This window comes from Puntigrus tetrazona, chromosome 4 (assembly GCF_018831695.1).
Source record: "Puntigrus tetrazona isolate hp1 chromosome 4, ASM1883169v1, whole genome shotgun sequence".
Lineage (NCBI taxonomy): Eukaryota > Metazoa > Chordata > Actinopteri > Cypriniformes > Cyprinidae > Puntigrus > Puntigrus tetrazona.
This window is the reverse complement of record NC_056702.1, coordinates 12,361,863-12,374,643: the sequence shown is the minus strand read 5'-3', so window position 1 is coordinate 12,374,643 and position 12,781 is coordinate 12,361,863. Positions and strand designations below refer to the sequence as shown.

Below are 12,781 nucleotides of genomic sequence, written 5' to 3'. Positions count from 1 at the left end.
TTTCTCTGTACATTTTACAGGAATTTACCATTCACCATCTAATAGGTTTTACCAAAGCATTTTCACATTTTTAACCATTAAAATCACGCTGTTATTCACAGCAGAGCTTCTCCTGTAAAGACGAATAAACCATGATTGAATTTTGCAAAAATACATCCAAATAAAAAAATATTCTCTGGTTTGAGGGAAACCAAGCACAGCTTATCACCTGCATAAAACCATCCCAGTGGTGAATCACGGTGGTGACAGCGGCAGGGACTGGGGAAGCGATCGAGATGATGGAAAGCTGAATTCAGCTAAATACAGAGACATCCACTCAGAACCTCAGACTGGGCTGAAAGTTCCCCTTCCGTACACGACTCAAGACCATGCAGGAGTGGCTTAAGGATGGCTCTGTGAATTTCGTTGAGTGACACAGCCGCAGCTTGCGAACTTGGAACCTATCGAACATCTTTGGAGAAACCTTTAAACGGTCCACCGATGGCCCCCAGCCAACCCGACAGAGCTTGAGATGATGTAAAGAGAAGAATGGAAGTAATTGTTGCCAAAGTGGTTCAACTACGTTTTGCGTCAAGGGTATGAAGACTTGTGCGGTGTCATTTTTTCAGTGTTGCATTTGAATACATCTGCGAGAAATTGTCACAAATTTGGCTTCTGCTTTGTCATCATGGTGAATCGTGTGTAGAGTTATGTGGAAAAAGTCACTGCGAGTGAATAGGGTAAAAATAAACTGATACTGATCACCATACTTACCTAGTCGATTGATTACAAACATTTTTTATATTGCAAGTTTTCTAAAAGATTACGTTTAAATATGCAAATGATCTAAATATTTAATTTATATATTATTATTTGATTTACATTTACAGAACAAAAATCTAAACTATGTATTGTAATGGAAATATATTTATACAAACAAAAAAATATTTATGGAAAAACCAAAAGCCCTAAATCTCAAATTTGAGAGGCGATGAAAAACGTGGTTTCTTTAAAACAGCTAACAAAATGTGGACTTTCTACTTTCTCTATCTCCTCTTCACTGCGCCTGTCTTGTATTTTCTAAAGTGCTAAAATAATAGAAAGTGGTTAATTAATTAACATTGTAGCAGCCATTATTAAATCCAATGGTTTTGTCAGTCAGTTTTTATTTGTCTTATCATTAAGATGACAAATGTTCTTTTAATATCTAATCAAAATTCAGCACCACTAATACGCCATGATTACATATTCATGAAATTACTCAGCCTGATCAAAATGCATGTTCAGTACATTTAATGGACAAAATTGTGCTTTTAGCTGTAGAATACAAATGCCTTGAAACGACTGTGTAGGTTTCAAAGATACAATAGCAGTTTAAACTAGCAATATAATCCATGATTGAGTTCTGATTGAGCCGTTTTAAACTAGTCTAACTCATCCACATAACACAAGCTAGGAATCAAATGGTGTAAAACTAGAAGATCATTTTGAGAAATTAATTGTAAAGCGCCTGAAGTATCTGACATACAGTCATACGGATGCAGAATAATAACTCAACGGGTTGTTAATATCAGGTCAAGTGCTGAATGTGTTGACTAAAGCTTCATTTTTTCATCAGAAAGAGCTTGTTAGTGAATCAATGTCGAGCAGCCGTACATGGAGAGACTCTCTATTAAAGTTCAATTAACCCCATTTAAGTCTCTGTCACGCTGCCTTCAACAAAACCAAACAAACAAACAAATGAAGCAGTCAGCACCGAACAATCTCCACACCGGCAGATTAATGAAGCGTCTCTTGATCGTCAACCTGAGCTCTTTGTCTAATTACAGGTTGTTTTAAAATCGCATAGATTTGATTGAGTTTCCAATCGCTTTCCACGGCCCAAGTGCGCCCATTCATCTTTATATCAGACCAGACATAGAGCTGATCGATACACCAGCAACATGTGAGGTAAACAACACATAATTCAATGTGCATTGCTGCCAGGCTCTGAAACAAAGCCTTTCCTCCTGCTTGTTTTGCACTGTAACTCTGTTAGTGTAGAGAGGACATTCATTCTGACTAGATGGATGCCCGTTCAGAAAGCCGTGCCGTGCATCAGCCTTCTCGGCTAAAAGAGTCCACCATCATTTTTAGTGTGGAATACATTTCCCACAGAGTCACACCTCACTCACTTTCTCTCTCGCACGCATGCGATGGTTCAGAAAAAACGCAAACGCTTTGTCTCGGCTTTTTCATGGAAATCTAATTCGCTTCAAGACAAATGTCTAGAACGCTGCTTTATTTAACAGCTGGCTTGCAATTGATGGAAATAATCAAATTTTAAACATAAATGTATGAAGAAGTTTTCAGCAGCTACAGGCCAATAACATCATGGTTTATGAAAGTGCAGCATAACTCCAGCAGAACGCGCTGCCTACTTTTCCATGGCCTTGGTTCTGAAGTATATATATATTTTTTTTCCAGTCGATAAGGATTTTAAATGAGCTGTTTAATAAAAGATTAAACTGCAGTAACGATCCAGCCAACTCTGAGGTGAATCGAAAAAGTACAAAAATGACAAACTTTGTTTGGAAAGCAACTGCACTGGAAGGAACGAGACTGTGTGCGAAGGGTAAAGAAAAGTACACTTGAAAGGCAAATGCTAAATTCTGCCAGAACTGGTTTTACAGCTAGGACTGTAAAGCAGCAGAACATAGAAATGGAAAATAAAAAAAGCCTCAAATTGAAGCCAGTGCACCAATTTCAGATACCCTAATACGTTCATAATCCTGTGAAACTATCGTTGAATTGACTACAGAGACCGCCTCTCTGCATTTAATAAGAAATTGGTCACTCTCGTCACTTATACATCCCTGTCATTATACTGTACAGTGCTTTGATGCAACCTGTGTTGTTAAAAGCGCTATATAAATAAAAATGATTGATTGATTGAAACATTTGGATTTATTGTCTGTAATAATTTCACCAACAACACATCTGACCTAATATTCCAGTTTCCATGACTAAAAAAAACAACGAGATACTGTATATGGTTTAATCGAATAACACTGTTAAAATACATAATGTAGTGCAAAATAAATCATTTACATCATTACAGACGCTTGCAAAGGGCACCAAAGTTTTGGCCACCTTTTTGTAATAGAGATGCTAACTTTTATTGTAGAACCACACAGTATTATTATAATGCATTGTTTAGAGCTACAATTGTATTTGTTTAAAAGTGCATTTTATTTTATTTTTAAAGAAAGGGGGCACAATACTATTCTGCTTAGGCACTCTTTTTGGCCATCACCGGCCCTGCAGATGAAAGCACTTGGCAGATACGTTCACCATGGATTATCCTGGGAACTTACTCTTTCAAGTCTATAAACCATTATCCCTGATGGAATTCAGGTTAGAATACGCCCAAAGTCTTATGAGAGCCATTCACTGAGACACTTTAACTTTGTTCTCTCTCTCCTCTTTTGTTGCGTTGTTGTAGATTCGCTGTACGCCAGGCCTGACGCCATCCAGAGCGGATCGGGGGACTACGCTCTGCACATCACCAAGAGACTCCTTCAGTTTTACCAGGATTACTTCAAAGTCAAATATTCCCTCCCTAAATTAGGTAAGACGGCGTGAAATGTCTTCGGCTTTGTCTGGCTTCAGTGATGCTTTTTGAAACGGGCGATAAATGTCCTTCTCATGGGAAAGCGGGTGATTTTTCATTGTTCCGCTTGTGCTCGCATCGATCGGTGGCACTTCCTTTTTTTTTTTTTTTGCTCATTTAAAGAGGTGAAGGAGTGTCAGTGGCAACTCGGTTCTTGCGCTTTATTGATCCTGAAAGCATTTTAGGTCGTTTGTGATTGTGTTTGGTCTTGGGAAGTGTGCGTCTGTCGCTGTATTGATGTGTGTGTTACTGTATGTTGTTGTGCGAAGTGCGCTGGACTGCCTCGCATCAGACTCTCTGTGCCAGTGTTTCGCTCCATTGGGTTCCTGTCAGTTCTCTGTATTCATTTGAATACAGTCATCAATCTCTTTTGGGGCTTCTGTCCGTATGTCTTTCTCCTCCCGCCTGCTCACTTCCTCTGTGACTGTGTGTGTGTGTGTGTGTGTGTGTTTAAGCAAGTAAGTGTATTTGAGTGTGCATGTAATATTAATCATGTTTCCTTACTCTCTTAAACGCTCTCTGGGAAGCATTTGCCATGTTTGCTAATCGGGTTAAGGCCCTCTCAATATTCAAAGTACATTTCAGCGATTTTCTTTCTGAATTTCTTTCATTCTGTTTTCATCCTGGTAAATCCAGCTTAAGCTGTTAACTGTGTTCTGAATTACAGTCGGTCTACTAGTTTGCCGCTGCTAATGATCACCTAGCATCTTCCAAAACACGGAGACCATCTTAAGCCAGCATGTTTTTCTAGGAATTTAAAGTATCATTATTATGGTTATGAAAGGTTCATATATTGGTTTCGGAGCTCCCAAAAAAAGCTCGACATGCATCAAAGCACTTCCAGATGTAAAACTTTGCAGGATATTTTCATTCACTTAGAACTGTATTAAACACTGCAAGAAAGGACTTTTTAAAAATCCAAAATTGGGGCATTTTAAATCTATACACCTATAAATAGCCTATAAATATACAATCTAAATCTATCATTTAAATCCTAATGGTAATGAGTAAAATGTAGATTGTAGAATGAATATAAAATATAAAATGCAAAAAATTTACGAATTGTCAACAGATTGTGTTAGACATACTGGTTTAATAGTCTCTGAATCTTATGCTTCATCATACAGCTAGACATATCCGTAATAATCAATAAGTTGTTTACAGACTGTTTTAAATCATGTGACCTACAGCATCAGGTCAGGAGCGGCATCTTTTAAACCCTGACCTCTCTGCTAATGAGTCTTTTTCATGACTGCTGCTCTATTGATTGACGTCTTTTTGGGTGCTTTCACTGAGTCTTTTCAAACACGCCGAACACTTTAATGAGGCTGGAGATTTCACAACCTTCCTTTCGTCACCCGCTAAAAAGATGCTCGCGTCTGGCTGTTCAAATGTCACGTCAAGGATGCCGCCTGTGCAAAGAAACTGTTTGTTTTCAGACCGAGTTGGTGACCTTATTGACACATTCGTCGTGATGTCGCATGTCACCTCTAGACTTAAGGGTGAAATTATTTCAGCGTGATGTGCAGCTTCATATGAGAAACGATGTGGATGTAATGAATGCTTGCGTTACATAAAGGCACCATCTGTGTGTTGAGTGTTGGAGCAGTTGCAGCCCCTCTGGTCTCAAAACAGGGACATTCTGTCACTCCGCTCATGCAAAAGAGAAATGAAATCAGAGCGTACGGGTTAAGGACGGATCGCCTCTCAAGTCCTCCAAGGGTCTCGCACAGACGTCTTTTAAAAGCTTGTTACAGCATTTCCTCACACTTCTTGAGGTTTATTCGACGTGGAGATTTTAAGTCATTTGCTTTGTTGCTTCTTTTGACTTTTTAAGACTCGGCTCTTATTATCTGTGGCTCTTGGCGTGTGATTCGTCGCTAATGGCATAACGATTTCTCTCAGATGGAGAAGCGACGGCCCAAAGCGCAACACGACTCATTCATCAAAGCGAGCCATTGTTCACCTGCCGAATCTAAAACAGAGTCCAATTAGAGCAACTTAATCAGAGAAGCCATCTACTGTGACTGGAAAATGAGAGACAAAGAGACACCAAACACTTCACTCGTTCTCTTCTCTCTCATTCGCTCTCAGAAAGGGTGAAAAGGAAATGACAGGAAAGAGAAGGGATGATGTAAACCGGAGGAGAAAATGGACTTTGTTGTCGGGTAGCAGTTAATACCGTCGTATGATGATCAGTAATCGGTTTCATGCCTTTGACGCAAAAGAGTCACATGCAGAATAATAATAAGACGAATGAAAGTCCATGAAGAATCAGAGCCTCCACAACACCCTTCATCCATTTAGCTTTCATTACATCAACAAGTGTCTTCAGACGCAACAATCAAACCGTCTGATGCTTTTGGGAGTTGTGAGGACGCTCTTCAGCTCCCACTGAATGATAAATAAATGCATCGGTTATCGGTTTAGCGTTCGCACACGCTTTCTTTTAGACATTTCACCTCCACAAATGTGTCTGCCGCAAAAACACTCGACGGCTAATTCTCTGACTAAGTTGAAAACAAGAGCCTTTTTCACCGTCTAGTGCTCAAACACTGAGTCAATTTGTTTATCAAATAAGATGCTGCTCAGAGCGGGATGATAAGACGGACTCTTCAGTTTGAGCGAGCAGTCAACTATAGCCAACTGAAGAAATTCATCGAAAATACTAGCCTATGTAGACTAGCCTGTATAGATTTCTAAAATATATAGCTTACATTTTAAAAACACGTGCAATGATAATGTTTTAAATGGTAATATGTTACATGAGCCATCCAGTGTGTTAAAAAAAAGTATATATTTTGTGTGAAAATAAAATACCATTTATATTGTTGGTAATAAATATAATTTTCTAAAAAACAACAACATGTTTCACTGTCAAATCTATTTATTGTTATTTCAATTTTGACTTGCCAGCTGGTTGTTTTGTGTCTGCTGTCAATATAATCTGCTTCTATGAGGACTGTAATGCAGCACATCATCTGTTCGTCAAGAAAAGTGTCTGTGAGCGTTTGAAGTAGCATTTAGCACATCCTTTGAGAGACGTGATCTTACTTAGATATTGATCTACAGTAAGTGCTTCTCAGAGAGAGATCAATGACCTTTCAAAAAGAGGCCGAGTCGTTTCGGACTCTTCTAAGTCTTGACAGCAGCATGTGAGTGACAGATACGGACAAAAGTAAATGGAAATCGAATGCGTGACAAATGTGGATGGGTTAATCTGCCTTTTGCTGTTAAAAGTGCTGAAAGAATCAGTAGTGTGTGTGTGTGTGTGTGTGTGTGTGTGTGTGTGTGTGTGTCCGGGAAGACACTGGGAAGAGATCCAGCCCATCATCAACTAATCAGTCCAATCAAATCCCAGCGCCATTCATTGGCTGTTTCTCTTTTTGAACTTCTTGCATGTTGATCCAGGAACAAGTCCTTCTGGCTGAATCATGTGAAGCTCATGTACCTAGAGATCAGATCACACATTTGTGACCTTCAGATTTATTTCAACCCCACTGCATTATGGGAATGATGACATTTATCACGGCCACCTTTGGGACACCCCTACTTTATGAGATTACAGCGAGAACAGAGCATTCTGGGTAATTTTCTCAGTCTTGAGAGATCAGTGACAGAGCGCTGGAGCTGGAGATCAAACTACGAGTATTAATCTGAGAGATTGAGATATTAAAGACTGACAGCAGAAACACGTTTATATGCAACATCTACAATATTTTCTGAGATGAGGGATTGGTTTCGAGGTGAATGGGACCGTTTTTTATTTTCCTGTTTTGAATGAATTCATTTCTTCGCTCGTTTTTGCAGTTCATGTCCTTTGCAAGGTCACCCTTCACTGTGCTTTATTCTACATGTCATCATTTTTATTTATTATCAACATCTGTGACAATGTCATTTCTCTATAGTTTCCTTTGTCTCATTCTTTCAGTGTCCTTACTCCCCCAAACCTGGCTCACAAAATCTACCCATCATCCCTCACTACTTTTAAAAAAATGAAGCATAAGCCGCGCTTTAAATACCTCATTTTGAGTCTCGATGACTGTCTCTGTCCGTCTCTCTCTGTGTGAATGTTCTGGGTCGGGCCCTTAATACAAAAAATCCCAAGGATAATGGTAATCTCTTCTAGAATTCATTAAAGCTAATCATCAAGGTCGTACGAGGGGCGTTTTGGCGACTCACCATCAGTGTGAAAGTGACGGCCATAAAACTGAAGGGTATCTCGCTAGAGATGAAAAATGAGGAACATTATAAAAGAATCACAAAACTGCTGTGTGTCTGATGAATGTTAACAGACTCTCTCCATCTCTCTTATTTCACTGAGGAACGAGTCACAGAGTGTTTTCCGAGTGCCTCTCGAACCTGACCTTTGACCTTGAAGTTCTTTTAAGGAGGTCTGTGTTCAAAAATGAATAATAGCATACCGTTACTACATACTGTGCAGTACAGACTGAATACTAGCTCCTATTTAAAACAGATTATTCAACAGTAAACGTTCGATCAACCAAATATATCCCACAGATACTGAAAATCCATGTACAATACATGTAGTGCACACTGCTCCAGTAGTATGAGTGTATGGTAGTGTGCTAATCTGAACTGACTTTTCAAAAGAAGGAGGTTCAGATTCATTAATTCCAGCAGCATCCGTTATTGTAATATGTGCCAGTATGATTGATGAGTTCATCTTGGTTATAGATCGCTCCTTATTGGAGCACGAAACCAAAATCCTCATCACAAGCATCAGGAATCAGGTTTCTCAATTTTTCTTGTAGAAAAAGATAAATCCAACTATTATTACCTTCCTTTTCCTCGCATTTTATTGAATAACTTCCCAGCGCTGACTGAGACCTTTATATTGCTTTCCATTAGGAGAACTCATTCACAATGAATTAATGCGAATGTGTGTGTGTGTGTGTGTGTGTGTGTGTGTGTGTGTGTGTGTGTGTAAGCTATTAGATACACAAGGTCACATGATCAAACCAGACGCTTGACACCGCTGCTTCTCAGGTGTCATGAATCACATGAGCTGTCGCATTCATTTTTAGAAGATGCTAATAAACATACAGGTGTCTGCAGCTTCTCTATCAATAATACATGAGCTTTGCTTTGCATTTCAATACGAGTTAGAGTTGGAAGCCTTCATCATCTAGAAAAGTGAGAAACACAAGTGTGACAGAATGTCATTAAAAGTCTGGTGAGAAACCTGCTAATTTTTAAGGCACAATAGAAACATTTCTGTAGCCTGAGGAAGGTTGACTATAAATTACTTATTTTATGATTTATAGAAGAATATTTATGTTCTTTTGTTTACAGACAATTTAATACAAATTTTTTTAAGCTCAGTTAGTGCTATTTTACTATCACTGAGAAGCAATTAAAGTATCGATTATTATTTTGAATTGTTTTTTATTTTTATTGTCATTTATTTTAGTTAATTTGAGTAAAACTCCGGCTATTTTTGATATTTATGATTATATTTATTTATCCAATTACCTTTGAGTGCATGAAAAGTCTGTGTTGAAATATATGCATATAGATGTTGTCAGGTTCAATTTCAGAAAAAAGTAAGGGGAGATACTTTTGAACAAAAAAAGAAAATCTCTCAAAAGTAAGGTTATTTATAGCCTAACCTAATGTTAGTGTGATCATGTCATGAAATGTTTTAAATATGAGGAAAAATGTATCAACATAGCTATATATTTGAAACTCAGCTCAACCATTGTGCCACAAAATGTTTCGAAGAGCTCAAAGCGAATCACGTTTCGTGAATCATTTGATTCAGAACAAGATTTCAAAGCACGTTTCGCAAATCATCTGATTCAAAACGGGACTTCATGGCACTTTTCACGAATTATTTTATCCCCGCCGTGGATAAAAAAATAATTCAGCAGAGGCAGGGATGCATAGACCAGAGGATGTTTTATTTTTAGCGAAAGCGTTTTTTTTTGTCAATACTTGTGTATTTTCTAAGCTTGTTAGTGTGCCATGTCTTCAGCGGGATGCTAATGTCAAACACTGCTGGAACGAATGGGTTCTCGTGTGATTTTGTGAGTATAGTACAGTATAAAGAGCGACATTTCCACAGTGTTGCAATATGTTTTCATTTGTCACACTTGTCATTTCTTGCGTTGAGTTCTTCTTGCTTTCAGAGCTCTGGCAGCGGCGGTGCGGCTGCATTGAAGGAAACACAATGACCTTTAGTGTGTTTAATCACAGCTGTGTGTGTTTTCGGTCCGCTTGAGAAATGATGAAAGCCGGAGCCTTGTTTCACTCTTTCTGCTGAGTCGAGGTCTTGCTTTGTTTGCAGGCCGAAGGCGATGTCACAGACCCTGCGTCTCTTCATCTATCAGCCTCTTTCTGAAACCTACAGCCCTCTGGTCTCCATTGATTCTGCCCATCATTTCTGCTCGCCTCCTGCTGAGACTCGAACCTGAAGCTGGGGCAGAGATGGAGATTCAGAACAGCGAGGAGGAACTCTGCTGTTTCCTTTCAGGAGATTAAAAGGGAAGTTTGCTGATGGTTGAGGGATGCAGACATCAGATTATACTGAAAAAATACAGCAGGGGAACACGGCTGTGATGTTTCTGGCAGCTTGTGATGTCAGCTGAGTTTGGTGTCCCGTGTAATCTTTTCCCCAGTGTGAGCGGCGTTTCTTTTCCCCCATAATCCTCAGCTACGGCTAGGACTGATATATTCTGGCTGTACTGCAGGTGTGCTGAAGCTGCTAATCAGTTCTTGTCTGACTTGTCTGTATCTGTAACACCTTGAAGGCGAGATCAAGATCAAGTTCTTCGCCTCCTGAACATTTTTGCAGGGTAAAACAAGTAACATGTCTAGCATTCGACAGAGTTACAACCAAGATACAACTGGTGACCTTTTGCTGTTCTTTACTATGGTATTATCTTGTTTACAATTATTAAAAAAAATATAATAAATTTACATTTGGTATTCTTTGCTGTGCCATCTAAATATGATGGTATTTTAATCTTTTTAATGGCTCAAAATTTATTTGCCGAACTCTATTTATATTTTGCATGCATAATATTCAAAAACATTTTTTTGTTTGTAGCCAAATTAACTGTAATACATTACAAATGCAATAAATTAAAGTGCCCCTATTATGGATTTTTGTGTGTAAAAAAATGAATTAAAAAAATCAAATCTGAAAGTTTTTTGTCTCTTAAAAGAAAGAGTTGGCGATAAATCATTGAAACGAGTCCCAAGCCGCTTCATGTTGAGGTCAAAAGACATTAGCATATTGTCTGCCCACTTGTTGGTCTTTTTTAGGCGCTGGTCTGAACGAAAAAGGAAATTCACTCCGCTTTAGGAGTGGCAAAAGCTTACAAACACTGCTTGAAATCAACCAATGACCGGAGGGGTTAGAAAAAAATATAAGGTTAAAATAAATGCATGTTATAAGAAAATTAAAGTGTTTTTTTCTGGCCTTGCATGCATGGAGTCCTAAATCCTAAATATGAACATTTCATAACACATAATAGAGGCACTCCGTTAAATTCAAATGTAATATTTAAATAAATAAGTACGATGAACTGTAATTGCCTTTAAATTAAACAGTATTTAGGAAAAAAAAATTACATTTGGAAATTAATGTACAAACATTTCTAGGATTTGTTGGTACATTTGAAAACAAAACTATATTCAGTTGTTTTTTTTCTAAAACTGACATGTAACAGAATAAAACAATAATATAATATCATTCTCACTTAGAAAATTTGATTGATTGATTTGATTTGCATTATATATATATATATATATATATATATATATATATATATAGGCATAGAAATACTAGGTACCGTGTTATTTATTGAATCACTGTAGGTACAGAATATTTATAAGTAAAAGAAGTGGTGAAAAAAAACTGATATATTGACCGCACACCAAAGAGAAAACGCGATGCTGAGTGTGTGTTAATGATATTGACCTCAGCGCTAAACACAAAGAGTCTCACGCTGTCAGGGCTCGTGGTTTTGCCGTCACTCCAGACTTCTGCTGTTGTAAGCAATTTTACTTTGTGTGTGTGTGTGTGTGTGTGTGTGTGTGGTGCTCAAAGTGTTTGAAGTTTAGTTTCACCCACTTTTGTGTTTGATTGCAGAGAGCCGTCTTCAGTCCTATTACAGTCTTTAATTCAGCCTCAGTTTGTGCCGTAGATCAGAGTCATTTGTCTGAGAAAGTAACGCTGTCACTGGTTTAGTCAGAGCTGCACTGGAGCCTCATTCATCACCTGTGAGACGGCTGGCGGCTCGTGCTGATTGGACGTTTAGGATCAGAGAGAGAGAAAAAGAAATATATAAAATACAAAGAGCTGTGCCCTTTATAAATGCTTCGTTTCTCCATCAGACTCACATCTACCCATCATAGGAGGAAGCTGTAGTTTAATGGCCATCTGTCTGTTTATGCTGATTTATGAAGCTCTATGGAAAAGATGGAAGATGATGATATTTAAGTATTTATGGCCTCTTTAAATGGTTTCAAAGATAAAGCCCCTGAGACGGACGGCGGTGCTGCTCAAGAGGGATTTGAAGGGGCTCAGTGAGAAGAGCAAAGTGAAAAACTCCAGAATCCCTCACAAATAGCAGAAGCGTCTGATTTTATAATGCGGATTAGATCTGGACAAACTGGCTCCCAGAGGACTGTTCAATAAAGTGTGATGTAATCCTATAATTGGATTGATTATGACAGAGAGGAGACGGGCCGTCAGGCCGCCAGGCGATATGTCAGGCCGGCCGTCACACTGCAGGAGCACGCAAGCACAAAACACACACAAACGCTGCTCTCAAAACGACACCAAACTAAATGCAGACGAACCTAATAATCAGTCTGTTGAAACTGACCAGCATTCTTCTGTACATTAATCACAGAAAAGAAATGCAGAGGTGAAATAATAAAAAAAAAAAAATATATATATATATATATATATATATATATATATATATATATATATATATATATATATATATATATATATTTTTTTTTTTTTTTTTTTTTTTTTTAAATATGCATATTGAATTCCATGTTGGTTTCTTTCTTCCATTGGCTGATTTTGAAAAACCTTTATACTATTTTGAAGAAAAGTTTAAACACACATACAGCCGAAGTTTAACCAATGATTAGGTTATGTTGTTA

General features: G+C 38.1%; 1 protein-coding gene across 1 annotated transcript in view; it reads left to right on the top strand.

Moving 5' to 3' along the window:
• The first annotated feature begins 3,473 nt into the window (after window positions 1–3,473).
• Window positions 3,474–12,781, top strand: part of LOC122343504 (thyrotropin-releasing hormone-degrading ectoenzyme-like) — a 91,530-nt gene continuing 82,222 nt past the window's right edge. The window contains exon 1 of the mRNA XM_043238010.1: window positions 3,474–3,589. The gene's annotated coding sequence lies outside the window, so the exon portion shown is untranslated. The remainder of the gene's footprint in view (window positions 3,590–12,781) is intronic.